Source organism: Lagenorhynchus albirostris, chromosome 7, assembly GCF_949774975.1.
Source record: "Lagenorhynchus albirostris chromosome 7, mLagAlb1.1, whole genome shotgun sequence".
NCBI classification, from domain to species: domain Eukaryota; kingdom Metazoa; phylum Chordata; class Mammalia; order Artiodactyla; family Delphinidae; genus Lagenorhynchus; species Lagenorhynchus albirostris.
Window position 1 is genome coordinate 111,985,340 of NC_083101.1, and position 6,051 is coordinate 111,991,390.

Genomic DNA, 6,051 nt, shown 5'->3' on the forward strand with positions numbered 1-6,051 from the left:
AGGTCCTTTAAGGGACTAGGAAGTTTATGTCACTGTCATTCTCACCATCCTTGTGTATGTAAACATTTCCATCACAGTTAGTATTTTCCCAGCATATGAATGAGCTGCAGTGTTTGGTCCTGGTGGGAATCAATATGGCTCTTTCAAGTTGACCTAAAATGAACAGTTGTCAGGAAGCACAGAAAGTCCCATGCAGGATAAACCCAGGGAGGAACACGCCAAGACACAGTAATCAAATTGACAAAAATTAAGGACAAAGAAAAAATATTAAAAGCAACAAGAGAAAAGCAACAAATAACATGCAAGGGAATTCCCATAAGGGTACCAGCTGATTTCTCAACAGAAACTTTGCAGGCCAGAAAAGAGTGGCATGATATCTTTAACGGGATGAAAGGTAAGAACCTACAACCCAGAATACTCTAGCCAGCAGAGTCTCTTATGCAGATTCAATGAAGAAATCAAAAGTTTACAGACAAGCAAAAGCTAAGAGAATTCAGCACCACCAGACCAGCTTTGCAACAAATGCTAAAGGAACTTCTCTAGGCAGAAACGAAAAGGCCACAACTAGAAACAAGAAAATGATGAATGGAAAAGCTCACTGGTAAAGGCGAACATAACAGCAAACATAGGAAATCATCCACAAACACGTATGATAGCAAAACCACCAATCATGAGAAGAAAAGAGCACAAATGCAGGATATTGGAATGCATTTGAAATTAAAAGACCAGCAACTTAAAACAATCTTGTTTATATACAGACTGCTATATCAAAACCTATGGTAACCTCAAACCAAAAATCTACAATAGATACACACACAAAAACGAAAAAGGAATCCAACCACAGCACTAAACTTAGTCATCGAATCAGAGGAGATGAGAAAAAGAGGAAGGGAAGAAAAATGACCTACAAAAACAAACCTTAAACAATTAATAAAATGGCAATAAGAACATACATATCCATAATTACCTTAAGCATAAACAGAATAAATTCTCCAACCAAAAGTCACTGACTGACTGAATGGAAATGAAAACAAGACCCTTATATACACTGTGTACAAGAGACCCACTTCGGATATAGGGACACACACAGACTGAAAGTGAGACGTTGAAAAAAGGTATTTCATGCAAATGGAAATCAAAAGAAAGCTGCAGTAGCAATTCTCATATCAGACAAAAGAGACTTTAAAATAAAGACTATTACAAGAGATAAAGAAGGACACTACATAATGATCAAGGGATCAATCCAAGAAGAAAACATAACAATTGTAAATATATATGCACCCAACATAGGTGCACCTCAATATATAAGGCAAATAGGAACAGCCATAAAAAGAAAACAGCTGTCATTTGGCATGGTTTCCTTCTGAATTAAATTTAAATATTGACTTGTCCACTTTAGGAAACTGCCCCACCCCCCCGCCGCCCATGTAAGAAAGTCGTTAATGCTTCCCTATTGATCAATGAAACTAAAAGCTGGTTCTTTGAAAAGATAAACAAAATTGACAAACTGTTAGCCAGACTCATCAAGAAAAAAAAGGGAGAGGACTCAAATCAATAAACTTAGAAATAAAAAAGGAGAAGTTACAACTGACACCAGAGAAATACAAAGGACCATAAGAGACTACTACAAGCAACTATACACCAATAAAACGGACAAAGAAACGGACAAATTCTTAGGAAGGTACCAAGCCTGTACCAGGAGGAAATAGAAAATATGAACAGACCAATTACCAGTACTGAAACTGAATCAGAAACTTTAAAACTTTAAAGTCCAGGACCAGACGGCCTCACAGGTGAATTCTACCAAACATTTAGAGGAGGGTTAACACCCATTCTCTGAAACTATTCCAGAAAAAAATGCAGGGGAAGGAACACTTACGAACTCATTCTATGGGGCCACCATCACCCTGACACCAAAACCAGATAAAGATATCATTAAAAAAAAAAAGAAGAAATTTACACGCCAATATCACTTAAGAACATAGATGCAAAATTCCTCAACAAAATACTATCAAATCAACTCCAACAATATATTAAAATGATCATACACCATGATCAAGGGGATTTATCCCAGGGATGCTAGGATTTTTCAATATTCGGAAATCAGTCAATGTGATACGTCACATTAACAAACTGAAGAATAAAAACCATATGATCAGCTGAATAGATGCAGAAAAAGCTTTTCATAAAATTCAACATCGATTTATGATAAAAACTCTTCAGAAAGTGGGCATAGAGGGACCATATCTCAACATAATAAAGCCATATATGACAAACTCACAGCTAACATCATTCTCAACAGTGAAAAGCTGAAAGCATTTCCACTAAGTTCCGAAACAAGACAAGAATGCCCACTCTCACCACTTTTATTCAACATAGTTTTGGAAGTCCTAGCCACACCAACCAGACAGGAAAAAGAAACTAAAGGAATCCAAATTGGAAAAGAAGATGTAAAACTCTCACTGTTTGCAGATGACATGAAGTATACATAGAAAATCCTAAAGACACCACCAGAAAGCTACTAGAGTTCATTAATGAATTCCATAAATTTGCAGGGTACAAAATTACTTTACAGAAATCTGTTGCATTTCTATACATGAATAAGGAAATATCAAAAGAGAAATTAAAGAAACAATTCCATTAACTACAGCACCAAAAAGAATAAACTACCTAAGAATAAACCTACCTAAGGAGGCAAAGACCTGTGCTCTGAAAACTATAAGATGCTGATTAAAGATATAGAAGACAACACAAACAGATGGAAAGATATACTGTGTTTTGGACTGGAAGAATCTATATTGTTAAGATGACCATACTATGCAAGACAATCTACAGATTCAACACAATACCTATCGAATTACCAATGGCATTTTTCACAGAACTAGAACAAATAATTTTAAAATTTGTATGGAAACACAAAAGACCCCTAAGAGGCAAAGCAATCTTGAGAAATAAGAACAGAGGCAGAGGAATCATGCTACCTGACCTCAGGTTTTACTACAAAGCTACAGTCAAAACAGTATGGTATTGGCACAAAAACAGAAATATAGATCAATGGAACAGGATAGAAAGCCCAGAAATAAACACACAAACTTATGGTCAATTAATCTACGACAAACAAGGCAAGAATATACAATGGAGAAAAGACGGTCTCTTCGGTAAGTGGTGCTTGGAAAACTGGACAGCTACATATAAAAGAATGAAATCAGAACACTCTCTAAACCATAAACAAAAATAAATTGAAAATGGCATACAGACCTAAATGTAATACTGGATACTATTAAACACCTAGAGGAAAACATAGGCAGAACATTCTTTGACATAAACGGCAGCAATATCGTTTTGGATCCTCTCCTAGAGTAATGGAAATAAAAACAAAAATAGACAGGTGGGACCTAATTAAACTTCAAAGATTTTGCAGAGCAAAGGAAACCATGAACAAAACAAAAAGACAACCTACAGAATGGGAGAAAATATTTGCAGAAGATGCTACTGACAAGGGATTAATTTCCAAAATATACAAAGAGCTCATACAGCTTAATATCAACAAAACAAACAACCCAATCAAAAAATGGACAGAAGACCTAAATAGATACTGCTCCAAAGAAGACCTACAGATGGCCAACAGGCACATGAAAAGATGCTCGACATCGCTAATGATTACAGAGGTGCAAATCAAAACTACAATGAGGTACCATGTCACACCAATAAGAATGGCCATCATTAAAAAGTCTACAAATAATAAATTTTGGAGAGGGTGTGGAGAAAAATCAACCCTCCTACACTTTGGTGGGAATATAAACTGGTGCAGCCACTAAGGAGAGCAGTATGGAGGTTACTTTAAACACTAAAATGGAGTTAATATATGGTCATGCAACCCCACTCCTGGGTATATATCTGGAAAAAACTCTAATTCAAATAGACACATGAACCCCAATGTTCATACCAACACTATTTATAATAGTCAAGACTTGGAAGCAACCTAGCTATCCCATGACAGATGACTGGATAAAGAAGATGTGGTACCTATTACTCAGTCATAAAAAAAAGAATGAAATAACACCATTTGCAGCAACATGGGAAGACCTAGAGATTATCATATTAAGTGAAGTAAGTCAGACAGAGAAAGACAAATATCATATGATATCACTTATATGCGGTATCTTAAAAAGAAAAAAAGATACTAATGAACTTATTTACAAAACAGAAACAGACTCACAGACATAGAACACAAACTTATGGCTACCAAAGGGGATCCTGAGGGGTGGCGGCAGAGGGAGGGGAGGTTACATTAGGAGTTTGGGATTAAAATGTACACACTACTATATCTAAAATAGATAAACAATAAGGTCCTACTGAATAGCACAGGGAACTATATTTGAAATCTTGTAATAACCTATAATGGAAAAGAATCTGAAAAAGAATAGATACATATGTATAACTGACTCACTTTATTGTACACTTGAAACTAACAGAACATTGCAAATTAACTATACTGCAATTTAAAAAAAAAAAGATACTTTTTAGTCTTAACCCCTAGTAACTAGAAATGTGACCTTCTTTGAAGATACAGTCCTTACAGAGGTAACCAAGTTAACGTGAGGTGATGAAGGTGAGCCCTCGTCTAATGTGACTGGTGTCCATATAAAACAGGGAAGTTTGAACACAGACATGCACACAGCAGGGAGACACCATGTGAAGATGAAGATGCAACCAGAAGCCAAGGAACATTAAACATTACCAGCAAACCACCAGTGTCTAGCCGAGAGGCCTGTGACCAGGAACAGGTTCCTGGTCACAGGTCTCAGGGAGACCCACCCCTGCTGACACCTTCATCCTGCACTTCCAACCTCCAGACCTGTGGCTGGTCTCCACCATCTCTTTAGACGTGTTACAGCCCCCAGCACAGAGGAAGCACTCAAATTGTTTAGAGGATGACTGGGTCCGCAAGCCCTGGCCCTTTCGTACATGCTGTCCCCAGGAGTCCTAAGCCAAGTCTTTAAAAGGCAGCCTGAGCTGTGACCTTGCTCACTCACCCCACACCCGCGAAACAACTCCTTCTGCGGTTGCTCCTGACAATTTCAAAGTCTGGTCTGTTGGATTTCTCTGGCAATCAACTATCTCTTCAGTGTTCAGCTTCTGATTGTCAGGTAAGCTGTCCCCAACTCAGCCTTTGCCTACCCTTTCCCACCACTGTGGTCATCCTCTGCCTGCATTTTCTAAGCACAACCCTCAGGTCCCCTGCGTTCCAGTAGCCGCCCTGATGGGCCACTTCTCTGCCTCCCTACCTGACCTAAATCATCACCACCTCATAATGAATCAGCACCCTCAGCCTCTCACCTGTCCAACTCCAGAAGCCAAGTAGAAAATTCAGCAAACCCATGAAGCTTGAGAGCCTGCATCTTATGATGAGCTGGCCTGAAATCTCTTTAGTTTTTGATCCTTTAGTTTTATTGCTATTGATTGGAAATATGGGCGGATATTAGTTCCATACTTAAAAAAAAAAAGTCTCTATGTAATAAATATTATAAGCAGCATAGACCTGAGAACACGAAAGACCTTTCACAAACAGGTTCCTACATCCAAAGGGAAGAAGTTTAAGTTTGTGTATCTAAGGTATCTAAGTATCCAAGGGAACCACACTAAGGGGGTGGGAGGGGAATCCTGAATCTCCAGTAACATCAAAATCTCCACTTTTATTTAATAATTAACTATGGTTTATAATTTAGAGGTTAGTTAGAGCTTCTTGAGCTAATTTCTAGAAAAATGCAGAGGCAACACTTCTTTAAATAGGTAACCTCACAAAGACCCTTAATTGCCTACATGAATGAACTAAGGACATAATCTGCCTTAAAAGTTGCCAGTTTCTCCAGCAAAAACCATTAGGAAACTGAGTCCTTAGTTTTGCTAAGAACGTTGTTACTAGTCATAATAATAGCTAACAGTTACTGAAGGCTTTTGTAAGATCAAGTCACTGTGCTGAGGAGTGTCTGAGATTCCCTGATTTCATCCTGCCCACAGCCCTGTGAGCAAACTGATGCCCAGAAAGAT